The sequence below is a fragment of the Somniosus microcephalus genome, chromosome 12 (genome assembly GCF_052327205.1).
Source record: "Somniosus microcephalus isolate GS21.2 chromosome 12, FLI_Smic_1.0, whole genome shotgun sequence".
NCBI lineage: Eukaryota > Metazoa > Chordata > Chondrichthyes > Squaliformes > Somniosidae > Somniosus > Somniosus microcephalus.
The window spans coordinates 213691374-213718345 of NC_140998.1; the positions used below are offsets into that span (position 1 = coordinate 213691374).

General features: G+C 46.5%; 8 non-coding genes and 3 pseudogenes across 8 annotated transcripts; all 11 read right to left on the reverse strand.

The window, feature by feature from the left end:
• Positions 1-1159: 1159 nt before the first annotated feature.
• Positions 1160-1288, reverse strand: LOC147110031 (5S ribosomal RNA; annotated as a pseudogene).
• Positions 1289-3707: 2419 nt separating this feature from the next.
• On the reverse strand, positions 3708-3826 carry LOC147110032 (5S ribosomal RNA). Its single transcript, XR_015080490.1, has one exon. It is a non-coding gene; the product is annotated as a 5S ribosomal RNA (ribosomal RNA).
• A 2425-nt stretch (positions 3827-6251) lies between these two features.
• On the reverse strand, positions 6252-6370 carry LOC147110033 (5S ribosomal RNA; annotated as a pseudogene).
• A 2417-nt stretch (positions 6371-8787) lies between these two features.
• Positions 8788-8906, reverse strand: LOC147110034 (5S ribosomal RNA; annotated as a pseudogene).
• Positions 8907-11315: 2409 nt separating this feature from the next.
• LOC147110035 (5S ribosomal RNA) lies at positions 11316-11434 on the reverse strand. The gene has a single exon (XR_015080469.1). It is a non-coding gene; the product is annotated as a 5S ribosomal RNA (ribosomal RNA).
• Positions 11435-13852: 2418 nt separating this feature from the next.
• Positions 13853-13971, reverse strand: LOC147110036 (5S ribosomal RNA). The gene has a single exon (XR_015080491.1). It is a non-coding gene; the product is annotated as a 5S ribosomal RNA (ribosomal RNA).
• Positions 13972-16400: 2429 nt separating this feature from the next.
• LOC147110037 (5S ribosomal RNA) lies at positions 16401-16519 on the reverse strand. Its single transcript, XR_015080478.1, has one exon. It is a non-coding gene; the product is annotated as a 5S ribosomal RNA (ribosomal RNA).
• Positions 16520-18936: 2417 nt separating this feature from the next.
• LOC147110038 (5S ribosomal RNA) lies at positions 18937-19055 on the reverse strand. Its single transcript, XR_015080485.1, has one exon. It is a non-coding gene; the product is annotated as a 5S ribosomal RNA (ribosomal RNA).
• Positions 19056-21482: 2427 nt separating this feature from the next.
• LOC147110039 (5S ribosomal RNA) lies at positions 21483-21601 on the reverse strand. The gene has a single exon (XR_015080471.1). It is a non-coding gene; the product is annotated as a 5S ribosomal RNA (ribosomal RNA).
• Positions 21602-24019: 2418 nt separating this feature from the next.
• Positions 24020-24138, reverse strand: LOC147110040 (5S ribosomal RNA). Its single transcript, XR_015080492.1, has one exon. It is a non-coding gene; the product is annotated as a 5S ribosomal RNA (ribosomal RNA).
• A 2429-nt stretch (positions 24139-26567) lies between these two features.
• Positions 26568-26686, reverse strand: LOC147110041 (5S ribosomal RNA). Its single transcript, XR_015080479.1, has one exon. It is a non-coding gene; the product is annotated as a 5S ribosomal RNA (ribosomal RNA).
• Positions 26687-26972: the final 286 nt, after the last annotated feature.

A 26972-nucleotide genomic window follows, 5' to 3' on the forward strand; every position in this document is an offset into this window, starting at 1 on the left:
GAATATAAGAGCGGGGAGGTTATGCTTCAACTGTATAAAACACTAGTTAGGCCGCAGCTAGAGTGCCGCGTGCAGTTCTGGTCACCACATTACAAGAAGGATGCGATTGCACTAGAGAAGGTGCAGAGGAGATTTCCGAGGATGTTGCCTGGGCTGGGGAATTTTAGTTATGAGGAAAGATTGGATAGGCTGGGGTTGTTTTCTTTGGAACACAGGAGGCTGAGGCGAGACCTAATTGAGGTGTGTAAAATTATGAGGGGCCGAGATAGAGTGGATAGGAAGGACCTATTTCCCTTAGCAGAAGGGTCAATAATAGATTTCAAGTAATTGGTAGGAGGTTTACAGGGAATTTGAGGAGACATTTTTTCACCCAGTGAATGGTGGGGGTCTGGAATGCACTGCCTGAAAGGGTGGTAGAGGCAGAAACCCTCATCACGTTTAAAAAGTACTTGGATATGCACTTGAACTGCCGTAACCAACAAGGCTACGGACCAAGTGCTGTAAAGTGGGATTTGGGTGGATTGCTCTTTGTCGGCTGGCACGGACAAGATGGGCCGAATGGCCTCCTTCTGTGCTGTAAATTTCTATGATTCTGCCTGATCATGTGACATCTGCCCACACGACTTCTACAAATGTTATTACATTGTAGCCAGGATTGTTTAGTTTCCAATTCCGCCCATTTTGAAGCCAGGTCTCCGTTATGGCTACTATTGCATAACCCCATGTGGCAACTTGCGCCTGCAACTCGTCAATCTTATTTGTAACACTCCTCGCATTAACACACATGCATTTCAACAGCATGCTAGTTGGCTTTGCTTTTTTCCTGAATTTAACTGCTGCTCTTTCTACATTCTTCTTTGTTCTGTTGCTGTTTGTCCCTCCGAGTTTTCTATGCACCTTGTCTCTCCTCTCTGCTGCTGTGTCCTGGTGGCCCTCCGCCAGTGTGTATATTTTGGCTATCTTATTTTCTTCTTCTGCTTATTTCGGCCCTGTGTCTGGAGCCCCTTGCATTTGTGTAGCAGCAGGAGAATGTGCAGCGAAGAAATGGTCAAAGGAAAGCGAGAGAGAGAGAGAGAGCAGCAAAAAGGATGTTGATTGATTAAGAGCAGTGTGTGCGCGTGTGTGTGCAAAACGTTGAGCAGCCTGTGGCGGCAGCAAAAGCCTACTGCACCTGGTATTCCCAGGCGGTCTCCCATCCAAGTACTAACCAGGCCTGACTCTGCTTAGCTTCCGAGATCAGACGAGATCAGGCGAGATCAGGCGCATTCAGACTAGTATGGCCGTAGGCATATGCTGGCTGGCTTTCTCTTTACTTAAAGCTGTCGCCCATTTTTTTCTCTTCTACGCATTCATACAAGTATTCAACACTCAATTTACATTTACAAATTTTACTCCTCCCGCAACCCCCCACCCCCCCTCCACCTCTTCTTGCTGCTCTGCCTCCCACACAAACAAACTACAAGCCCAACCCTTCATTGCCTTCTATTCAAATATTACATCAAATAAACATGCTCAAACACCAAGTCTTAAGGGCTGTAGCATCTTTCAAACTGGACAAATACCCAGGCCCGCATCAAATCTATCCCACACTCTTAAGGGAAGTAAGACACCAAATAGCACAGGCTCTCACCATCATTTTACAATCCTCTCTGGCTACAGGTGTGGTGCCCGACCACTGGAGGACTGCTAACGTGCTACCGTTCTTTCAAAAGGGAGAGAGGGATAGACCGCATAATTACAGGACAGTCAGCCTAACCTCGGTGGTGGGAAAATTATTGGAAAAAGTTCTGAGGGACAGGAGAAATCTTCATTTAGAAAGACACGGATTAATCAGGGACAGTCAGCATGGATTTCTTAACGGAAGGTCGTGTCTGACTAACGCAATTCAATTTTTCGAGGAGGTAACAAGGAGGGTCGATGAGGGTAGTGCCTTTGATGTAGTCTATATGGATTTTAGCAAGGCTTTTGATAAGGTCCCGCATGCCAGATTGGTCACGAAAGTAAAAGCCCATGGGATCCAAGGCAAAGTGGCAAGTTGGATCCAAAATTGGCTCAGAGGCAGGAAACAAAGGGTAATGGTCGAAGGGTGTTTTTGTGACCGGAAGGCTGTTTCCAGTGGGGTTCCGCAGGGCTCACAGAATCACAGAAACCCCACAGTGCAGATAGAGGCCATTTCGGCCCATCGAGCCTGCACCGACTCAGTACTGGGCCCTTTGCTTTTTCTGGTATATATCAATGATTTGGATTTGAATGTAGGAAGTATGATTAAGAAGTTTGCAGATGATACAAAAATTGGCCGTGTGGTTAATAATGAAACAGAATGCTGTAGACTGCAGGAAGATATCAATGGACTCGTCTAGTGGGCAGAACAGTGGCAAATGGAATTCAGTTGGAATACACAATAAATGGTAGGACACTGAGAAATGCAGAGGATCAGCGGGACCTTGGAGTGCATGTCCACAGATCCCTGAAGGTAGCAGGACAGGTAGATAAAGTGGTTAAGCAGGCATACGGGATACTTGCCTTTATTAGCCGAGGCGTAGAATATAAGAGCGGGGAGGTTATGCTTCAACTGTATAAAACACTAGTTAGGCCGCAGCTAGAGTGCCGCGTGCAGTTCTGGTCACCACATTACAAGAAGGATGCGATTGCACTAGAGAAGGTGCAGAGGAGATTTCCGAGGATGTTGCCTGGGCTGGGGAATTTTAGTTATGAGGAAAGATTGGATAGGCTGGGGTTGTTTTCTTTGGAACACAGGAGGCTGAGGCGAGACCTAATTGAGGTGTGTAAAATTATGAGGGGCCGAGATAGAGTGGATAGGAAGGACCTATTTCCCTTAGCAGAAGGGTCAATAATAGATTTCAAGTAATTGGTAGGAGGTTTACAGGGAATTTGAGGAGACATTTTTTCACCCAGTGAATGGTGGGGGTCTGGAATGCACTGCCTGAAAGGGTGGTAGAGGCAGAAACCCTCATCACGTTTAAAAAGTACTTGGATATGCACTTGAACTGCCGTAACCTACAAGGCTACGGACCAAGTGCTGTAAAGTGGGATTTGGGTGGATTGCTCTTTGTCGGCTGGCACGGACAAGATGGGCCGAATGGCCTCCTTCTGTGCTGTAAATTTCTATGATTCTGCCTGATCATGTGACATCTGCCCACACGACTTCTACAAATGTTATTACATTGTAGCCAGGATTGTTTAGTTTCCAATTCCGCCCATTTTGAAGCCAGGTCTCCGTTATGGCTACTATTGCATAACCCCATGTGGCAACTTGCGCCTGCAACTCGTCAATCTTATTTGTAACGCTCCTCGCATTAACACACATGCATTTCAACAGCATGCTAGTTGGCTTTGCTTTTTTCCTGAATTTAACTGCTGCTCTTTCTACATTCTTCTTTGTTCTGTTGCTGTTTGTCCCTCCGAGTTTTCTATGCACCTTGTCTCTCCTCTCTGCTGCTGTGTCCTGGTGGCCCTCCGCCAGTGTGTGTATTTTGGCTATCTTATTTTCTTCTTCTGCTTATTTCGGCCCTGTGTCTGGAGCCCCTTGCATTTGTGTAGCAGCAGGAGAATGTGCAGCGAAGAAATGGTCAAAGGAAAGCGAGAGAGAGAGAGAGAGAGAGAGCAGCAAAAAGGATGTTGATTGATTAAGAGCAGTGTGTGCGCGTGTGTGTGCAAAACGTTGAGCAGCCTGTGGCGGCAGCAAAAGCCTACTGCACCCGGTATTCCCAGGCAGTCTCCCATCCAAGTACTAACCAGGCCTGACTCTGCTTAGCTTCCGAGATCAGACGAGATCGGGCGTATTCAGACTAGTATGGCCGTAGGCATATGCTAGCTGGCTTTCTCTTTACTTAAAGCTGTCGCCCATTTTTTTCTCTTCTACGCATTCATACAAGTATTCAACACTCAATTTACATTTACAAATTTTACTCCTCCCGCAACCCCCCACCCCCCCTCCACCTCTTCTTGCTGCTCTGCCTCCCACACAAACAAACTACAAGCCCAACCCTTCATTGCCTTCTATTCAAATATTACATCAAATAAACATGCTCAAACACCAAGTCTTAAGGGCTGTAGCATCTTTCAAACTGGACAAATACCCAGGCCCGCATCAAATCTATCCCACACTCTTAAGAGAAGTAAGACACCAAATAGCACAGGCTCTCACCATCATTTTACAATCCTCTCTGGCTACAGGTGTGGTGCCCGACCACTGGAGGACTGCTAACGTGCTACCGTTCTTTCAAAAGGGAGAGAGGGATAGACCGCATAATTACAGGCCAGTCAGCCTAACCTCGGTGGTGGGAAAATTATTGGAAAAAGTTCTGAGGGACAGGAGAAATCTTCATTTAGAAAGACACGGATTAATCAGGGACAGTCAGCATGGATTTCTTAAGGGAAGGTCGTGTCTGACTAACGCAATTCAATTTTTCGAGGAGGTAACAAGGAGGGTCGATGAGGGTAGTGCCTTTGATGTAGTCTATATGGATTTTAGCAAGGCTTTTGATAAGGTCCCGCATGCCAGATTGGTCACGAAAGTAAAAGCCCATGGGATCCAAGGCAAAGTGGCAAGTTGGATCCAAAATTGGCTCAGAGGCAGGAAACAAAGGGTAATGGTCGAAGGGTGTTTTTGTGACCGGAAGGCTGTTTCCAGTGGGGTTCCGCAGGGCTCACAGAATCACAGAAACCCCACAGTGCAGATAGAGGCCATTTCGGCCCATCGAGCCTGCACCGACTCAGTACTGGGCCCTTTGCTTTTTCTGGTATATATCAATGATTTGGATTTGAATGTAGGAAGTATGATTAAGAAGTTTGCAGATGATACAAAAATTGGCCGTGTGGTTAATAATGAAACAGAATGCTGTAGACTGCAGGAAGATATCAATGGACTCGTCTAGTGGGCAGAACAGTGGCAAATGGAATTCAGTTGGAATACACAATAAATGGTAGGACACTGAGAAATGCAGAGGATCAGCGGGACCTTGGAGTGCATGTCCACAGATCCCTGAAGGTAGCAGGACAGGTAGATAAAGTGGTTAAGCAGGCATACGGGATACTTGCCTTTATTAGCCGAGGCGTAGAATATAAGAGCGGGGAGGTTATGCTTCAACTGTATAAAACACTAGTTAGGCCGCAGCTAGAGTGCCGCGTGCAGTTCTGGTCACCACATTACAAGAAGGATGCGATTGCACTAGAGAAGGTGCAGAGGAGATTTCCGAGGATGTTGCCTGGGCTGGGGAATTTTAGTTATGAGGAAAGATTGGATAGGCTGGGGTTGTTTTCTTTGGAACACAGGAGGCTGAGGCGAGACCTAATTGAGGTGTGTAAAATTATGAGGGGCCGAGATAGAGTGGATAGGAAGGACCTATTTCCCTTAGCAGAAGGGTCAATAATAGATTTCAAGTAATTGGTAGGAGGTTTACAGGGAATTTGAGGAGACATTTTTTCACCCAGTGAATGGTGGGGGTCTGGAATGCACTGCCTGAAAGGGTGGTAGAGGCAGAAACCCTCATCACGTTTAAAAAGTACTTGGATATGCACTTGAACTGCCGTAACCTACAAGGCTACGGACCAAGTGCTGTAAAGTGGGATTTGGGTGGATTGCTCTTTGTCGGCTGGCACGGACAAGATGGGCCGAATGGCCTCCTTCTGTGCTGTAAATTTCTATGATTCTGCCTGATCATGTGACATCTGCCCACACGACTTCTACAAATGTTATTACATTGTAGCCAGGATTGTTTAGTTTCCAATTCCGCCCATTTTGAAGCCAGGTCTCCGTTATGGCTACTATTGCATAACCCCATGTGGCAACTTGCGCCTGCAACTCGTCAATCTTATTTGTAACGCTCCTCGCATTAACACACATGCATTTCAACAGCATGCTAGTTGGCTTTGCTTTTTTCCTGAATTTAACTGCTGCTCTTTCGACATTCTTCTTTGTTCTGTTGCTGTTTGTCCCTCCGAGTTTTCTATGCACCTTGTCTCTCCTCTCTGCTGCTGTGTCCTGGTGGCCCTCCGCCAGTGTGTGTATTTTGGCTATCTTATTTTCTTCTTCTGCTTATTTCGGCCCTGTGTCTGGAGCCCCTTGCATTTGTGTAGCAGCAGGAGAATGTGCAGCGAAGAAATGGTCAAAGGAAAGCGAGAGAGAGAGAGAGAGAGAGAGAGAGAGCAGCAAAAAGGATGTTGATTGATTAAGAGCAGTGTGTGCGCGTGTGTGTGCAAAACGTTGAGCAGCCTGTGGCGGCAGCAAAAGCCTACTGCACCCGGTATTCCCAGGCAGTCTCCCATCCAAGTACTAACCAGGCCTGACTCTGCTTAGCTTTCGAGATCAGACGAGATCGGGCGTATTCAGACTAGTATGGCCGTAGGCATATGCTAGCTGGCTTTCTCTTTACTTAAAGCTGTCGCCCATTTTTTTCTCTTCTACGCATTCATACAAGTATTCAACACTCAATTTACATTTACAAATTTTACTCCTCCCGCAACCCCCCACCCCCCCTCCACCTCTTCTTGCTGCTCTGCCTCCCACACAAACAAACTACAAGCCCAACCCTTCATTGCCTTCTATTCAAATATTACATCAAATAAACATGCTCAAACACCAAGTCTTAAGGGCTGTAGCATCTTTCAAACTGGACAAATACCCAGGCCCGCATCAAATCTATCCCACACTCTTAAGAGAAGTAAGACACCAAATAGCACAGGCTCTCACCATCATTTTACAATCCTCTCTGGCTACAGGTGTGGTGCCCGACCACTGGAGGACTGCTAACGTGCTACCGCTCTTTCAAAAGGGAGAGAGGGATAGACCGCATAATTACAGGACAGTCAGCCTAACCTCGGTGGTGGGAAAATTATTGGAAAAAGTTCTGAGGGACAGGAGAAATCTTCATTTAGAAAGACACGGATTAATCAGGGACAGTCAGCATGGATTTCTTAACGGAAGGTCGTGTCTGACTAACGCAATTCAATTTTTCGAGGAGGTAACAAGGAGGGTCGATGAGGGTAGTGCCTTTGATGTAGTCTATATGGATTTTAGCAAGGCTTTTGATAAGGTCCCGCATGCCAGATTGGTCACGAAAGTAAAAGCCCATGGGATCCAAGGCAAAGTGGCAAGTTGGATCCAAAATTGGCTCAGAGGCAGGAAACAAAGGGTAATGGTCGAAGGGTGTTTTTGTGACCGGAAGGCTGTTTCCAGTGGGGTTCCGCAGGGCTCACAGAATCACAGAAACCCCACAGTGCAGATAGAGGCCATTTCGGCCCATCGAGCCTGCACCGACTCAGTACTGGGCCCTTTGCTTTTTCTGGTATATATCAATGATTTGGATTTGAATGTAGGAAGTATGATTAAGAAGTTTGCAGATGATACAAAAATTGGCCGTGTGGTTAATAATGAAACAGAATGCTGTAGACTGCAGGAAGATATCAATGGACTCGTCTAGTGGGCAGAACAGTGGCAAATGGAATTCAGTTGGAATACACAATAAATGGTAGGACACTGAGAAATGCAGAGGATCAGCGGGACCTTGGAGTGCATGTCCACAGATCCCTGAAGGTAGCAGGACAGGTAGATAAAGTGGTTAAGCAGGCATACGGGATACTTGCCTTTATTAGCCGAGGCGTAGAATATAAGAGCGGGGAGGTTATGCTTCAACTGTATAAAACACTAGTTAGGCCGCAGCTAGAGTGCCGCGTGCAGTTCTGGTCACCACATTACAAGAAGGATGCGATTGCACTAGAGAAGGTGCAGAGGAGATTTCCGAGGATGTTGCCTGGGCTGGGGAATTTTAGTTATGAGGAAAGATTGGATAGGCTGGGGTTGTTTTCTTTGGAACACAGGAGGCTGAGGCGAGACCTAATTGAGGTGTGTAAAATTATGAGGGGCCGAGATAGAGTGGATAGGAAGGACCTATTTCCCTTAGCAGAAGGGTCAATAATAGATTTCAAGTAATTGGTAGGAGGTTTACAGGGAATTTGAGGAGACATTTTTTCACCCAGTGAATGGTGGGGGTCTGGAATGCACTGCCTGAAAGGGTGGTAGAGGCAGAAACCCTCATCACGTTTAAAAAGTACTTGGATATGCACTTGAACTGCCGTAACCTACAAGGCTACGGACCAAGTGCTGTAAAGTGGGATTTGGGTGGATTGCTCTTTGTCGGCTGGCACGGACAAGATGGGCCGAATGGCCTCCTTCTGTGCTGTAAATTTCTATGATTCTGCCTGATCATGTGACATCTGCCCACACGACTTCTACAAATGTTATTACATTGTAGCCAGGATTGTTTAGTTTCCAATTCCGCCCATTTTGAAGCCAGGTCTCCGTTATGGCTACTATTGCATAACCCCATGTGGCAACTTGCGCCTGCAACTCGTCAATCTTATTTGTAACACTCCTCGCATTAACACACATGCATTTCAACAGCATGCTAGTTGGCTTTGCTTTTTTCCTGAATTTAACTGCTGCTCTTTCTACATTCTTCTTTGTTCTGTTGCTGTTTGTCCCTCCGAGTTTTCTATGCACCTTGTCTCTCCTCTCTGCTGCTGTGTCCTGGTGGCCCTCCGCCAGTGTGTGTATTTTGGCTATCTTATTTTCTTCTTCTGCTTATTTCGGCCCTGTGTCTGGAGCCCCTTGCATTTGTGTAGCAGCAGGAGAATGTGCAGCGAAGAAATGGTCAAAGGAAAGCGAGAGAGAGAGAGAGAGAGAGCAGCAAAAAGGATGTTGATTGATTAAGAGCAGTGTGTGCGCGTGTGTGTGCAAAACGTTGAGCAGCCTGTGGCGGCAGCAAAAGCCTACTGCACCTGGTATTCCCAGGCAGTCTCCCATCCAAGTACTAACCAGGCCTGACTCTACTTAGCTTCCGAGATCAGACGAGATCGGGCGCATTCAGACTAGTATGGCCGTAGGCATATGCTAGCTGGCTTTCTCTTTACTTAAAGCTGTCGCCCATTTTTTTCTCTTCTACACATTCATACAAGTATTCAACACTCAATTTACATTTACAAATTTTACTCCTCCCGCAACCCCCCACCCCCCCTCCACCTCTTCTTGCTGCTCTGCCTCCCACACAAACAAACTACAAGCCCAACCCTTCATTGCCTTCTATTCAAATATTACATCAAATAAACATGCTCAAACACCAAGTCTTAAGGGCTGTAGCATCTTTCAAACTGGACAAATACCCAGGCCCGCATCAAATCTATCCCACACTCTTAAGAGAAGTAAGACACCAAATAGCACAGGCTCTCACCATCATTTTACAATCCTCTCTGGCTACAGGTGTGGTGCCCGACCACTGGAGGACTGCTAACGTGCTACCGTTCTTTCAAAAGGGAGAGAGGGATAGACCGCATAATTACAGGCCAGTCAGCCTAACCTCGGTGGTGGGAAAATTATTGGAAAAAGTTCTGAGGGACAGGAGAAATCTTCATTTAGAAAGACACGGATTAATCAGGGACAGTCAGCATGGATTTCTTAACGGAAGGTCGTGTCTGACTAACGCAATTCAATTTTTCGAGGAGGTAACAAGGAGGGTCGATGAGGGTAGTGCCTTTGATGTAGTCTATATGGATTTTAGCAAGGCTTTTGATAAGGTCCCGCATGCCAGATTGGTCACGAAAGTAAAAGCCCATGGGATCCAAGGCAAAGTGGCAAGTTGGATCCAAAATTGGCTCAGAGGCAGGAAACAAAGGGTAATGGTCGAAGGGTGTTTTTGTGACCGGAAGGCTGTTTCCAGTGGGGTTCCGCAGGGCTCACAGAATCACAGAAACCCCACAGTGCAGATAGAGGCCATTTCGGCCCATCGAGCCTGCACCGACTCAGTACTGGACCCTTTGCTTTTTCTGGTATATATCAATGATTTGGATTTGAATGTAGGAAGTATGATTAAGAAGTTTGCAGATGATACAAAAATTGGCCGTGTGGTTAATAATGAAACAGAATGCTGTAGACTGCAGGAAGATATCAATGGACTCGTCTAGTGGGCAGAACAGTGGCAAATGGAATTCAGTTGGAATACACAATAAATGGTAGGACACTGAGAAATGCAGAGGATCAGCGGGACCTTGGAGTGCATGTCCACAGATCCCTGAAGGTAGCAGGACAGGTAGATAAAGTGGTTAAGCAGGCATACGGGATACTTGCCTTTATTAGCCGAGGCGTAGAATATAAGAGCGGGGAGGTTATGCTTCAACTGTATAAAACACTAGTTAGGCCGCAGCTAGAGTGCCGCGTGCAGTTCTGGTCACCACATTACAAGAAGGATGCGATTGCACTAGAGAAGGTGCAGAGGAGATTTCCGAGGATGTTGCCTGGGCTGGGGAATTTTAGTTATGAGGAAAGATTGGATAGGCTGGGGTTGTTTTCTTTGGAACACAGGAGGCTGAGGTGAGACCTAATTGAGGTGTGTAAAATTATGAGGGGCCGAGATAGAGTGGATAGGAAGGACCTATTTCCCTTAGCAGAAGGGTCAATAATAGATTTCAAGTAATTGGTAGGAGGTTTACAGGGAATTTGAGGAGACATTTTTTCACCCAGTGAATGGTGGGGGTCTGGAATGCACTGCCTGAAAGGGTGGTAGAGGCAGAAACCCTCATCACGTTTAAAAAGTACTTGGATATGCACTTGAACTGCCGTAACCTACAAGGCTACGGACCAAGTGCTGTAAAGATTTGGGTGGATTGCTCTTTGTCGGCTGGCACGGACAAGATGGGCCGAATGGCCTCCTTCTGTGCTGTAAATTTCTATGATTCTGCCTGATCATGTGACATCTGCCCACACGACTTCTACAAATGTTATTACATTGTAGCCAGGATTGTTTAGTTTCCAATTCCGCCCATTTTGAAGCCAGGTCTCCGTTATGGCTACTATTGCATAACCCCATGTGGCAACTTGCGCCTGCAACTCGTCAATCTTATTTGTAACACTCCTCGCATTAACACACATGCATTTCAACAGCATGCTAGTTGGCTTTGCTTTTTTCCTGAATTTAACTGCTGCTCTTTCTACATTCTTCTTTGTTCTGTTGCTGTTTGTCCCTCCGAGTTTTCTATGCACCTTGTCTCTCCTCTCTGCTGCTGTGTCCTGGTGGCCCTCCGCCAGTGTGTGTATTTTGGCTATCTTATTTTCTTCTTCTGCTTATTTCGGCCCTGTGTCTGGAGCCCCTTGCATTTGTGTAGCAGCAGGAGAATGTGCAGCGAAGAAATGGTCAAAGGAAAGCGAGAGAGAGAGAGAGAGCAGCAAAAAGGATGTTGATTGATTAAGAGCAGTGTGTGCGCGTGTGTGTGCAAAACGTTGAGCAGCCTGTGGCGGCAGCAAAAGCCTACTGCACCTGGTATTCCCAGGCAGTCTCCCATCCAAGTACTAACCAGGCCTGACTCTGCTTAGCTTCCGAGATCAGACGAGATCGGGCGCATTCAGACTAGTATGGCCGTAGGCATATGCTAGCTGGCTTTCTCTTTACTTAAAGCTGTCGCCCATTTTTTTCTCTTCTACGCATTCATACAAGTATTCAACACTCAATTTACATTTACAAATTTTACTCCTCCCGCAACCCCCCACCCCCCCTCCACCTCTTCTTGCTGCTCTGCCTCCCACACAAACAAACTACAAGCCCAACCCTTCATTGCCTTCTATTCAAATATTACATCAAATAAACATGCTCAAACACCAAGTCTTAAGGGCTGTAGCATCTTTCAAACTGGACAAATACCCAGGCCCGCATCAAATCTATCCCACACTCTTAAGAGAAGTAAGACACCAAATAGCACAGGCTCTCACCATCATTTTACAATCCTCTCTGGCTACAGGTGTGGTGCCCGACCACTGGAGGACTGCTAACGTGCTACCGCTCTTTCAAAAGGGAGAGAGGGATAGACCGCATAATTACAGGCCAGTCAGCCTAACCTCGGTGGTGGGAAAATTATTGGAAAAAGTTCTGAGGGACAGGAGAAATCTTCATTTAGAAAGACACGGATTAATCAGGGACAGTCAGCATGGATTTCTTAACGGAAGGTCGTGTCTGACTAACGCAATTCAATTTTTCGAGGAGGTAACAAGGAGGGTCGATGAGGGTAGTGCCTTTGATGTAGTCTATATGGATTTTAGCAAGGCTTTTGATAAGGTCCCGCATGCCAGATTGGTCACGAAAGTAAAAGCCCATGGGATCCAAGGCAAAGTGGCAAGTTGGATCCAAAATTGGCTCAGAGGCAGGAAACAAAGGGTAATGGTCGGAAGGGTGTTTTTGTGACCGGAAGGCTGTTTCCAGTGGGGTTCCGCAGGGCTCACAGAATCACAGAAACCCCACAGTGCAGATAGAGGCCATTTCGGCCCATCGAGCCTGCACCGACTCAGTACTGGGCCCTTTGCTTTTTCTGGTATATATCAATGATTTGGATTTGAATGTAGGAAGTATGATTAAGAAGTTTGCAGATGATACAAAAATTGGCCGTGTGGTTAATAATGAAACAGAATGCTGTAGACTGCAGGAAGATATCAATGGACTCGTCTAGTGGGCAGAACAGTGGCAAATGGAATTCAGTTGGAATACACAATAAATGGTAGGACACTGAGAAATGCAGAGGATCAGCGGGACCTTGGAGTGCATGTCCACAGATCCCTGAAGGTAGCAGGACAGGTAGATAAAGTGGTTAAGCAGGCATACGGGATACTTGCCTTTATTAGCCGAGGCGTAGAATATAAGAGCGGGGAGGTTATGCTTCAACTGTATAAAACACTAGTTAGGCCGCAGCTAGAGTGCCGCGTGCAGTTCTGGTCACCACATTACAAGAAGGATGCGATTGCACTAGAGAAGGTGCAGAGGAGATTTCCGAGGATGTTGCCTGGGCTGGGGAATTTTAGTTATGAGGAAAGATTGGATAGGCTGGGGTTGTTTTCTTTGGAACACAGGAGGCTGAGGCGAGACCTAATTGAGGTGTGTAAAATTATGAGGGGCCGAGATAGAGTGGATAGGAAGGACCTATTTCCCTTAGCAGAAGGGTCAATAATAGATTTCAAGTAATTGGTAGGAGGTTTACAGGGAATTTGAGGAGACATTTTTTCACCCAGTGAATGGTGGGGGTCTGGAATGCACTGCCTGAAAGGGTGGTAGAGGCAGAAACCCTCATCACGTTTAAAAAGTACTTGGATATGCACTTGAACTGCCGTAACCTACAAGGCTACGGACCAAGTGCTGTAAAGTGGGATTTGGGTGGATTGCTCTTTGTCGGCTGGCACGGACAAGATGGGCCGAATGGCCTCCTTCTGTGCTGTAAATTTCTATGATTCTGCCTGATCATGTGACATCTGCCCACACGACTTCTACAAATGTTATTACATTGTAGCCAGGATTGTTTAGTTTCCAATTCCGCCCATTTTGAAGCCAGGTCTCCGTTATAGCTACTATTGCATAACCCCATGTGGCAACTTGCGCCTGCAACTCGTCAATCTTATTTGTAACGCTCCTCGCATTAACACACATGCATTTCAACAGCATGCTAGTTGGCTTTGCTTTTTTCCTGAATTTAACTGCTGCTCTTTCTACATTCTTCTTTGTTCTGTTGCTGTTTGTCCCTCCGAGTTTTCTATGCACCTTGTCTCTCCTCTCTGCTGCTGTGTCCTGGTGGCCCTCCGCCAGTGTGTGTATTTTGGCTATCTTATTTTCTTCTTCTGCTTATTTCGGCCCTGTGTCTGGAGCCCCTTGCATTTGTGTAGCAGCAGGAGAATGTGCAGCGAAGAAATGGTCAAAGGAAAGCAAGAGAGAGAGAGAGAGAGAGCAGCAAAAAGGATGTTGATTGATTAAGAGCAGTGTGTGCGCGTGTGTGTGCAAAACGTTGAGCAGCCTGTGGCGGCAGCAAAAGCCTACTGCACCTGGTATTCCCAGGCAGTCTCCCATCCAAGTACTAACCAGGCCTGACTCTGCTTAGCGTCCGAGATCAGACGAGATCGGGCGCATTCAGACTAGTATGGCCGTAGGCATATGCTAGCTGGCTTTCTCTTTACTTAAAGCTGTCGCCCATTTTTTTCTCTTCTACGCATTCATACAAGTATTCAACACTCAATTTACATTTACAAATTTTACTCCTCCCGCAACCCCCCACCCCCCCTCCACCTCTTCTTGCTGCTCTGCCTCCCACACAAACAAACTACAAGCCCAACCCTTCATTGCCTTCTATTCAAATATTACATCAAATAAACATGCTCAAACACCAAGTCTTAAGGGCTGTAGCATCTTTCAAACTGGACAAATACCCAGGCCCGCATCAAATCTATCCCACACTCTTAAGAGATGTAAGACACCAAATAGCACAGGCTCTCACCATCATTTTACAATCCTCTCTGGCTACAGGTGTGGTGCCCGACCACTGGAGGACTGCTAACGTGCTACCGTTCTTTCAAAAGGGAGAGAGGGATAGACCGCATAATTACAGGCCAGTCAGCCTAACCTCGGTGGTGGGAAAATTATTGGAAAAAGTTCTGAGGGACAGGAGAAATCTTCATTTAGAAAGACACGGATTAATCAGGGACAGTCAGCATGGATTTCTTAACGGAAGGTCGTGTCTGACTAACGCAATTCAATTTTTCGAGGAGGTAACAAGGAGGGTCGATGAGGGTAGTGCCTTTGATGTAGTCTATATGGATTTTAGCAAGGCTTTTGATAAGGTCCCGCATGCCAGATTGGTCACGAAAGTAAAAGCCCATGGGATCCAAGGCAAAGTGGCAAGTTGGATCCAAAATTGGCTCAGAGGCAGGAAACAAAGGGTAATGGTCGAAGGGTGTTTTTGTGACCGGAAGGCTGTTTCCAGTGGGGTTCCGCAGGGCTCACAGAATCACAGAAACCCCACAGTGCAGATAGAGGCCATTTCGGCCCATCGAGCCTGCACCGACTCAGTACTGGGCCCTTTGCTTTTTCTGGTATATATCAATGATTTGGATTTGAATGTAGGAAGTATGATTAAGAAGTTTGCAGATGATACAAAAATTGGCCGTGTGGTTAATAATGAAACAGAATGCTGTAGACTGCAGGAAGATATCAATGGACTCGTCTAGTGGGCAGAACAGTGGCAAATGGAATTCAGTTGGAATACACAATAAATGGTAGGACACTGAGAAATGCAGAGGATCAGCGGGACCTTGGAGTGCATGTCCACAGATCCCTGAAGGTAGCAGGACAGGTAGATAAAGTGGTTAAGCAGGCATACGGGATACTTGCCTTTATTAGCCGAGGCATAGAATATAAGAGCGGGGAGGTTATGCTTCAACTGTATAAAACACTAGTTAGGCCGCAGCTAGAGTGCCGCGTGCAGTTCTGGTCACCACATTACAAGAAGGATGCGATTGCACTAGAGAAGGTGCAGAGGAGATTTCCGAGGATGTTGCCTGGGCTGGGGAATTTTAGCTATGAGGAAAGATTGGATAGGCTGGGGTTGTTTTCTTTGGAACACAGGAGGCTGAGGCGAGACCTAATTGAGGTGTGTAAAATTATGAGGGGCCGAGATAGAGTGGATAGGAAGGACCTATTTCCCTTAGCAGAAGGGTCAATAATAGATTTCAAGTAATTGGTAGGAGGTTTACAGGGAATTTGAGGAGACATTTTTTCACCCAGTGAATGGTGGGGGTCTGGAATGCACTGCCTGAAAGGGTGGTAGAGGCAGAAACCCTCATCACGTTTAAAAAGTACTTGGATATGCACTTGAACTGCCGTAACCTACAAGGCTACGGACCAAGTGCTGTAAAGTGGGATTTGGGTGGATTGCTCTTTGTCGGCTGGCACGGACAAGATGGGCCGAATGGCCTCCTTCTGTGCTGTAAATTTCTATGATTCTGCCTGATCATGTGACATCTGCCCACACGACTTCTACAAATGTTATTACATTGTAGCCAGGATTGTTTAGTTTCCAATTCCGCCCATTTTGAAGCCAGGTGTCCGTTATGGCTACTATTGCATAACCCCATGTGGCAACTTGCGCCTGCAACTCGTCAATCTTATTTGTAACACTCCTCGCATTAACACACATGCATTTCAACAGCATGCTAGTTGGCTTTGCTTTTTTCCTGAATTTAACTGCTGCTCTTTCTACATTCTTCTTTGTTCTGTTGCTGTTTGTCCCTCCGAGTTTTCTATGCACCTTGTCTCTCCTCTCTGCTGCTGTGTCCTGGTGGCCCTCCGCCAGTGTGTGTATTTTGGCTATCTTATTTTCTTCTTCTGCTTATTTCGGCCCTGTGTCTGGAGCCCCTTGCATTTGTGTAGCAGCAGGAGAATGTGCAGCGAAGAAATGGTCAAAGGAAAGCGAGAGAGAGAGACAGAGAGAGAGAGAGAGAGAGCAGCAAAAAGGATGTTGATTGATTAAGAGCAGTGTGTGCGCGTGTGTGTGCAAAACGTTGAGCAGCCTGTGGCGGCAGCAAAAGCCTACTGCACCCGGTATTCCCAGGCAGTCTCCCATCCAAGTACTAACCAGGCCTGACTCTGCTTAGCTTCCGAGATCAGACGAGATCGGGCGCATTCAGACTAGTATGGCCGTAGGCATATGCTAGCTGGCTTTCTCTTTACTTAAAGCTGTCGCCCATTTTTTTCTCTTCTACGCATTCATACAAGTATTCAACACTCAATTTACATTTACAAATTTTACTCCTCCCGCAACCCCCCACCCCCCCTCCACCTCTTCTTGCTGCTCTGCCTCCCACACAAACAAACTACAAGCCCAACCCTTCATTGCCTTCTATTCAAATATTACATCAAATAAACATGCTCAAACACCAAGTCTTAAGGGCTGTAGCATCTTTCAAACTGGACAAATACCCAGGCCCGCATCAAATCTATCCCACACTCTTAAGAGAAGTAAGACACCAAATAGCACAGGCTCTCACCATCATTTTACAATCCTCTCTGGCTACAGGTGTGGTGCCCGACCACTGGAGGACTGCTAACGTGCTACCGTTCTTTCAAAAGGGAGAGAGGGATAGACCGCATAATTACAGGCCAGTCAGCCTAACCTCGGTGGTGGGAAAATTATTGGAAAAAGTTCTGAGGGACAGGAGAAATCTTCATTTAGAAAGACACGGATTAATCAGGGACAGTCAGCATGGATTTCTTAACGGAAGGTCGTGTCTGACTAACGCAATTCAATTTTTCGAGGAGGTAACAAGGAGGGTCGATGAGGGTAGTGCCTTTGATGTAGTCTATATGGATTTTAGCAAGGCTTTTGATAAGGTCCCGCATGCCAGATTGGTCACGAAAGTAAAAGCCCATGGGATCCAAGGCAAAGTGGCAAGTTGGATCCAAAATTGGCTGAGGCAGGAAACAAAGGGTAATGGTCGAAGGGTGTTTTTGTGACCGGAAGGCTGTTTCCAGTGGGGTTCCGCAGGGCTCACAGAATCACAGAAACCCCACAGTGCAGATAGAGGCCATTTCGGCCCATCGAGCCTGCACCGACTCAGTACTGGGCCCTTTGCTTTTTCTGGTATATATCAATGATTTGGATTTGAATGTAGGAAGTATGATTAAGAAGTTTGCAGATGATACAAAAATTGGCCGTGTGGTTAATAATGAAACAGAATGCTGTAGACTGCAGGAAGATATCAATGGACTCGTCTAGTGGGCAGAACAGTGGCAAATGGAATTCAGTTGGAATACACAATAAATGGTAGGACACTGAGAAATGCAGAGGATCAGCGGGACCTTGGAGTGCATGTCCACAGATCCCTGAAGGTAGCAGGACAGGTAGATAAAGTGGTTAAGCAGGCATACGGGATACTTGCCTTTATTAGCCGAGGCGTAGAATATAAGAGCGGGGAGGTTATGCTTCAACTGTATAAAACACTAGTTAGGCCGCAGCTAGAGTGCCGCGTGCAGTTCTGGTCACCACATTACAAGAAGGATGCGATTGCACTAGAGAAGGTGCAGAGGAGATTTCCGAGGATGTTGCCTGGGCTGGGGAATTTTAGTTATGAGGAAAGATTGGATAGGCTGGGGTTGTTTTCTTTGGAACACAGGAGGCTGAGGTGAGACCTAATTGAGGTGTGTAAAATTATGAGGGGCCGAGATAGAGTGGATAGGAAGGACCTATTTCCCTTAGCAGAAGGGTCAATAATAGATTTCAAGTAATTGGTAGGAGGTTTACAGGGAATTTGAGGAGACATTTTTTCACCCAGTGAATGGTGGGGGTCTGGAATGCACTGCCTGAAAGGGTGGTAGAGGCAGAAACCCTCATCACGTTTAAAAAGTACTTGGATATGCACTTGAACTGCCGTAACCTACAAGGCTACGGACCAAGTGCTGTAAAGTGGGATTTGGGTGGATTGCTCTTTGTCGGCTGGCACGGACAAGATGGGCCGAATGGCCTCCTTCTGTGCTGTAAATTTCTATGATTCTGCCTGATCATGTGACATCTGCCCACACGACTTCTACAAATGTTATTACATTGTAGCCAGGATTGTTTAGTTTCCAATTCCGCCCATTTTGAAGCCAGGTCTCCGTTATGGCTACTATTGCATAACCCCATGTGGCAACTTGCGCCTGCAACTCGTCAATCTTATTTGTAACGCTCCTCGCATTAACACACATGCATTTCAACAGCATGCTAGTTGGCTTTGCTTTTTTCCTGAATTTAACTGCTGCTCTTTCGACATTCTTCTTTGTTCTGTTGCTGTTTGTCCCTCCGAGTTTTCTATGCACCTTGTCTCTCCTCTCTGCTGCTGTGTCCTGGTGGCCCTCCGCCAGTGTGTGTATTTTGGCTATCTTATTTTCTTCTTCTGCTTATTTCGGCCCTGTGTCTGGAGCCCCTTGCATTTGTGTAGCAGCAGGAGAATGTGCAGCGAAGAAATGGTCAAAGGAAAGCGAGAGAGAGAGAGAGAGAGAGAGCAGCAAAAAGGATGTTGATTGATTAAGAGCAGTGTGTGCGCGTGTGTGTGCAAAACGTTGAGCAGCCTGTGGCGGCAGCAAAAGCCTACTGCACCTGGTATTCCCAGGCGGTCTCCCATCCAAGTACTAACCAGGCCTGACTCTGCTTAGCTTCCGAGATCAGACGAGATCAGGCACATTCAGACTAGTATGGCCGTAGGCATATGCTGGCTGGCTTTCTCTTTACTTAAAGCTGTCGCCCATTTTTTTCTCTTCTACGCATTCATACAAGTATTCAACACTCAATTTACATTTACAAATTTTACTCCTCCCGCAACCCCCCACCCCCCCTCCACCTCTTCTTGCTGCTCTGCCTCCCACACAAACAAACTACAAGCCCAACCCTTCATTGCCTTCTATTCAAATATTACATCAAATAAACATGCTCAAACACCAAGTCTTAAGGGCTGTAGCATCTTTCAAACTGGACAAATACCCAGGCCCGCATCAAATCTATCCCACACTCTTAAGGGAAGTAAGACACCAAATAGCACAGGCTCTCACCATCATTTTACAATCCTCTCTGGCTACAGGTGTGGTGCCCGACCACTGGAGGACTGCTAACGTGCTACCGTTCTTTCAAAAGGGAGAGAGGGATAGACCGCATAATTACAGGCCAGTCAGCCTAACCTCGGTGGTGGGAAAATTATTGGAAAAAGTTCTGAGGGACAGGAGAAATCTTCATTTAGAAAGACACGGATTAATCAGGGACAGTCAGCATGGATTTCTTAACGGAAGGTCGTGTCTGACTAACGCAATTCAATTTTTCGAGGAGGTAACAAGGAGGGTCGATGAGGGTAGTGCCTTTGATGTAGTCTATATGGATTTTAGCAAGGCTTTTGATAAGGTCCCGCATGCCAGATTGGTCACGAAAGTAAAAGCCCATGGGATCCAAGGCAAAGTGGCAAGTTGGATCCAAAATTGGCTCAGAGGCAGGAAACAAAGGGTAATGGTCGAAGGGTGTTTTTGTGACCGGAAGGCTGTTTCCAGTGGGGTTCCGCAGGGCTCACAGAATCACAGAAACCCCACAGTGCAGATAGAGGCCATTTCGGCCCATCGAGCCTGCACCGACTCAGTACTGGGCCCTTTGCTTTTTCTGGTATATATCAATGATTTGGATTTGAATGTAGGAAGTATGATTAAGAAGTTTGCAGATGATACAAAAATTGGCCGTGTGGTTAATAATGAAACAGAATGCTGTAGACTGCAGGAAGATATCAATGGACTCGTCTAGTGGGCAGAACAGTGGCAAATGGAATTCAGTTGGAATACACAATAAATGGTAGGACACTGAGAAATGCAGAGGATCAGCGGGACCTTGGAGTGCATGTCCACAGATCCCTGAAGGTAGCAGGACAGGTAGATAAAGTGGTTAAGCAGGCATACGGGATACTTGCCTTTATTAGCCGAGGCGTAGAATATAAGAGCGGGGAGGTTATGCTTCAACTGTATAAAACACTAGTTAGGCCGCAGCTAGAGTGCCGCGTGCAGTTCTGGTCACCACATTACAAGAAGGATGCGATTGCACTAGAGAAGGTGCAGAGGAGATTTCCGAGGATGTTGCCTGGGCTGGGGAATTTTAGTTATGAGGAAAGATTGGATAGGCTGGGGTTGTTTTCTTTGGAACACAGGAGGCTGAGGCGAGACCTAATTGAGGTGTGTAAAATTATGAGGGGCCGAGATAGAGTGGATAGGAAGGACCTATTTCCCTTAGCAGAAGGGTCAATAATAGATTTCAAGTAATTGGTAGGAGGTTTACAGGGAATTTGAGGAGACATTTTTTCACCCAGTGAATGGTGGGGGTCTGGAATGCACTGCCTGAAAGGGTGGTAGAGGCAGAAACCCTCATCACGTTTAAAAAGTACTTGGATATGCACTTGAACTGCCGTAACCTACAAGGCTACGGACCAAGTGCTGTAAAGTGGGATTTGGGTGGATTGCTCTTTGTCGGCTGGCACGGACAAGATGGGCCGAATGGCCTCCTTCTGTGCTGTAAATTTCTATGATTCTGCCTGATCATGTGACATCTGCCCACACGACTTCTACAAATGTTATTACATTGTAGCCAGGATTGTTTAGTTTCCAATTCCGCCCATTTTGAAGCCAGGTCTCCGTTATGGCTACTATTGCATAACCCCATGTGGCAACTTGCGCCTGCAACTCGTCAATCTTATTTGTAACACTCCTCGTTTTAACACACATGCATTTCAACAGCATGCTAGTTGGCTTTGCTTTTTTCCTGAATTTAACTGCTGCTCTTTCTACATTCTTCTTTGTTCTGTTGCTGTTTGTCCCTCCGAGTTTTCTATGCACCTTGTCTCTCCTCTCTGCTGCTGTGTCCTGGTGGCCCTCCGCCAGTGTGTGTATTTTGGCTATCTTATTTTCTTCTTCTGCTTATTTCGGCCCTGTGTCTGGAGCCCCTTGCATTTGTGTAGCAGCAGGAGAATGTGCAGCGAAGAAATGGTCAAAGGAAAGCGAGAGAGAGAGAGAGAGAGAGAGAGAGAGAGCAGCAAAAAGGATGTTGATTGATTAAGAGCAGTGTGTGCGCGTGTGTGTGCAAAACGTTGAGCAGCCTGTGGCGGCAGCAAAAGCCTACTGCACCTGGTATTCCCAGGCAGTCTCCCATCCAAGTACTAACCAGGCCTGACTCTGCTTAGCTTCCGAGATCAGACGAGATCGGGCGCATTCAGACTAGTATGGCCGTAGGCATATGCTAGCTGGCTTTCTCTTTACTTAAAGCTGTCGCCCATTTTTTTCTCTTCTACGCATTCATACAAGTATTCAACACTCAATTTACATTTACAAATTTTACTCCTCCCGCAACCCCCCACCCCCCCTCCACCTCTTCTTGCTGCTCTGCCTCCCACACAAACAAACTACAAGCCCAACCCTTCATTGCCTTCTATTCAAATATTACATCAAATAAACATGCTCAAACACCAAGTCTTAAGGGCTGTAGCATCTTTCAAACTGGACAAATACCCAGGCCCGCATCAAATCTATCCCACACTCTTAAGAGAAGTAAGACACCAAATAGCACAGGCTCTCACCATCATTTTACAATCCTCTCTGGCTACAGGTGTGGTGCCCGACCACTGGAGGACTGCTAACGTGCTACCGCTCTTTCAAAAGGGAGAGAGGGATAGACCGCATAATTACAGGCCAGTCAGCCTAACCTCGGTGGTGGGAAAATTATTGGAAAAAGTTCTGAGGGACAGGAGAAATCTTCATTTAGAAAGACACGGATTAATCAGGGACAGTCAGCATGGATTTCTTAACGGAAGGTCGTGTCTGACTAACGCAATTCAATTTTTCGAGGAGGTAACAAGGAGGGTCGATGAGGGTAGTGCCTTTGATGTAGTCTATATGGATTTTAGCAAGGCTTTTGATAAGGTCCCGCATGCCAGATTGGTCACGAAAGTAAAAGCCCATGGGATCCAAGGCAAAGTGGCAAGTTGGATCCAAAATTGGCTCAGAGGCAGGAAACAAAGGGTAATGGTCGGAAGGGTGTTTTTGTGACCGGAAGGCTGTTTCCAGTGGGGTTCCGCAGGGCTCACAGAATCACAGAAACCCCACAGTGCAGATAGAGGCCATTTCGGCCCATCGAGCCTGCACCGACTCAGTACTGGGCCCTTTGCTTTTTCTGGTATATATCAATGATTTGGATTTGAATGTAGGAAGTATGATTAAGAAGTTTGCAGATGATACAAAAATTGGCCGTGTGGTTAATAATGAAACAGAATGCTGTAGACTGCAGGAAGATATCAATGGACTCGTCTAGTGGGCAGAACAGTGGCAAATGGAATTCAGTTGGAATACACAATAAATGGTAGGACACTGAGAAATGCAGAGGATCAGCGGGACCTTGGAGTGCATGTCCACAGATCCCTGAAGGTAGCAGGACAGGTAGATAAAGTGGTTAAGCAGGCATACGGGATACTTGCCTTTATTAGCCGAGGCGTAGAATATAAGAGCGGGGAGGTTATGCTTCAACTGTATAAAACACTAGTTAGGCCGCAGCTAGAGTGCCGCGTGCAGTTCTGGTCACCACATTACAAGAAGGATGCGATTGCACTAGAGAAGGTGCAGAGGAGATTTCCGAGGATGTTGCCTGGGCTGGGGAATTTTAGTTATGAGGAAAGATTGGATAGGCTGGGGTTGTTTTCTTTGGAACACAGGAGGCTGAGGCGAGACCTAATTGAGGTGTGTAAAATTATGAGGGGCCGAGATAGAGTGGATAGGAAGGACCTATTTCCCTTAGCAGAAGGGTCAATAATAGATTTCAAGTAATTGGTAGGAGGTTTACAGGGAATTTGAGGAGACATTTTTTCACCCAGTGAATGGTGGGGGTCTGGAATGCACTGCCTGAAAGGGTGGTAGAGGCAGAAACCCTCATCACGTTTAAAAAGTACTTGGATATGCACTTGAACTGCCGTAACCTACAAGGCTACGGACCAAGTGCTGTAAAGTGGGATTTGGGTGGATTGCTCTTTGTCGGCTGGCACGGACAAGATGGGCCGAATGGCCTCCTTCTGTGCTGTAAATTTCTATGATTCTGCCTGATCATGTGACATCTGCCCACACGACTTCTACAAATGTTATTACATTGTAGCCAGGATTGTTTAGTTTCCAATTCCGCCCATTTTGAAGCCAGGTCTCCGTTATAGCTACTATTGCATAACCCCATGTGGCAACTTGCGCCTGCAACTCGTCAATCTTATTTGTAACGCTCCTCGCATTAACACACATGCATTTCAACAGCATGCTAGTTGGCTTTGCTTTTTTCCTGAATTTAACTGCTGCTCTTTCTACATTCTTCTTTGTTCTGTTGCTGTTTGTCCCTCCGAGTTTTCTATGCACCTTGTCTCTCCTCTCTGCTGCTGTGTCCTGGTGGCCCTCCGCCAGTGTGTGTATTTTGGCTATCTTATTTTCTTCTTCTGCTTATTTCGGCCCTGTGTCTGGAGCCCCTTGCATTTGTGTAGCAGCAGGAGAATGTGCAGCGAAGAAATGGTCAAAGGAAAGCAAGAGAGAGAGAGAGAGAGAGCAGCAAAAAGGATGTTGATTGATTAAGAGCAGTGTGTGCGCGTGTGTGTGCAAAACGTTGAGCAGCCTGTGGCGGCAGCAAAAGCCTACTGCACCTGGTATTCCCAGGCAGTCTCCCATCCAAGTACTAACCAGGCCTGACTCTGCTTAGCGTCCGAGATCAGACGAGATCGGGCGCATTCAGACTAGTATGGCCGTAGGCATATGCTAGCTGGCTTTCTCTTTACTTAAAGCTGTCGCCCATTTTTTTCTCTTCTACGCATTCATACAAGTATTCAACACTCAATTTACATTTACAAATTTTACTCCTCCCGCAACCCCCCACCCCCCCTCCACCTCTTCTTGCTGCTCTGCCTCCCACACAAACAAACTACAAGCCCAACCCTTCATTGCCTTCTATTCAAATATTACATCAAATAAACATGCTCAAACACCAAGTCTTAAGGGCTGTAGCATCTTTCAAACTGGACAAATACCCAGGCCCGCATCAAATCTATCCCACACTCTTAAGAGATGTAAGACACCAAATAGCACAGGCTCTCACCATCATTTTACAATCCTCTCTGGCTACAGGTGTGGTGCCCGACCACTGGAGGACTGCTAACGTGCTACCGTTCTTTCAAAAGGGAGAGAGGGATAGACCGCATAATTACAGGCCAGTCAGCCTAACCTCGGTGGTGGGAAAATTATTGGAAAAAGTTCTGAGGGACAGGAGAAATCTTCATTTAGAAAGACACGGATTAATCAGGGACAGTCAGCATGGATTTCTTAACGGAAGGTCGTGTCTGACTAACGCAATTCAATTTTTCGAGGAGGTAACAAGGAGGGTCGATGAGGGTAGTGCCTTTGATGTAGTCTATATGGATTTTAGCAAGGCTTTTGATAAGGTCCCGCATGCCAGATTGGTCACGAAAGTAAAAGCCCATGGGATCCAAGGCAAAGTGGCAAGTTGGATCCAAAATTGGCTCAGAGGCAGGAAACAAAGGGTAATGGTCGAAGGGTGTTTTTGTGACCGGAAGGCTGTTTCCAGTGGGGTTCCGCAGGGCTCACAGAATCACAGAAACCCCACAGTGCAGATAGAGGCCATTTCGGCCCATCGAGCCTGCACCGACTCAGTACTGGGCCCTTTGCTTTTTCTGGTATATATCAATGATTTGGATTTGAATGTAGGAAGTATGATTAAGAAGTTTGCAGATGATACAAAAATTGGCCGTGTGGTTAATAATGAAACAGAATGCTGTAGACTGCAGGAAGATATCAATGGACTCGTCTAGTGGGCAGAACAGTGGCAAATGGAATTCAGTTGGAATACACAATAAATGGTAGGACACTGAGAAATGCAGAGGATCAGCGGGACCTTGGAGTGCATGTCCACAGATCCCTGAAGGTAGCAGGACAGGTAGATAAAGTGGTTAAGCAGGCATACGGGATACTTGCCTTTATTAGCCGAGGCGTAGAATATAAGAGCGGGGAGGTTATGCTTCAACTGTATAAAACACTAGTTAGGCCGCAGCTAGAGTGCCGCGTGCAGTTCTGGTCACCACATTACAAGAAGGATGCGATTGCACTAGAGAAGGTGCAGAGGAGATTTCCGAGGATGTTGCCTGGGCTGGGGAATTTTAGCTATGAGGAAAGATTGGATAGGCTGGGGTTGTTTTCTTTGGAACACAGGAGGCTGAGGCGAGACCTAATTGAGGTGTGTAAAATTATGAGGGGCCGAGATAGAGTGGATAGGAAGGACCTATTTCCCTTAGCAGAAGGGTCAATAATAGATTTCAAGTAATTGGTAGGAGGTTTACAGGGAATTTGAGGAGACATTTTTTCACCCAGTGAATGGTGGGGGTCTGGAATGCACTGCCTGAAAGGGTGGTAGAGGCAGAAACCCTCATCACGTTTAAAAAGTACTTGGATATGCACTTGAACTGCCGTAACCTACAAGGCTACGGACCAAGTGCTGTAAAGTGGGATTTGGGTGGATTGCTCTTTGTCGGCTGGCACGGACAAGATGGGCCGAATGGCCTCCTTCTGTGCTGTAAATTTCTATGATTCTGCCTGATCATGTGACATCTGCCCACACGACTTCTACAAATGTTATTACATTGTAGCCAGGATTGTTTAGTTTCCAATTCCGCCCATTTTGAAGCCAGGTGTCCGTTATGGCTACTATTGCATAACCCCATGTGGCAACTTGCGCCTGCAACTCGTCAATCTTATTTGTAACACTCCTCGCATTAACACACATGCATTTCAACAGCATGCTAGTTGGCTTTGCTTTTTTCCTGAATTTAACTGCTGCTCTTTCTACATTCTTCTTTGTTCTGTTGCTGTTTGTCCCTCCGAGTTTTCTATGCACCTTGTCTCTCCTCTCTGCTGCTGTGTCCTGGTGGCCCTCCGCCAGTGTGTGTATTTTGGCTATCTTATTTTCTTCTTCTGCTTATTTCGGCCCTGTGTCTGGAGCCCCTTGCATTTGTGTAGCAGCAGGAGAATGTGCAGCGAAGAAATGGTCAAAGGAAAGCGAGAGAGAGAGACAGAGAGAGAGAGAGAGAGAGCAGCAAAAAGGATGTTGATTGATTAAGAGCAGTGTGTGCGCGTGTGTGTGCAAAACGTTGAGCAGCCTGTGGCGGCAGCAAAAGCCTACTGCACCCGGTATTCCCAGGCAGTCTCCCATCCAAGTACTAACCAGGCCTGACTCTGCTTAGCTTCCGAGATCAGACGAGATCGGGCGCATTCAGACTAGTATGGCCGTAGGCATATGCTAGCTGGCTTTCTCTTTACTTAAAGCTGTCGCCCATTTTTTTCTCTTCTACGCATTCATACAAGTATTCAACACTCAATTTACATTTACAAATTTTACTCCTCCCGCAACCCCCCACCCCCCCTCCACCTCTTCTTGCTGCTCTGCCTCCCACACAAACAAACTACAAGCCCAACCCTTCATTGCCTTCTATTCAAATATTACATCAAATAAACATGCTCAAACACCAAGTCTTAAGGGCTGTAGCATCTTTCAAACTGGACAAATACCCAGGCCCGCAT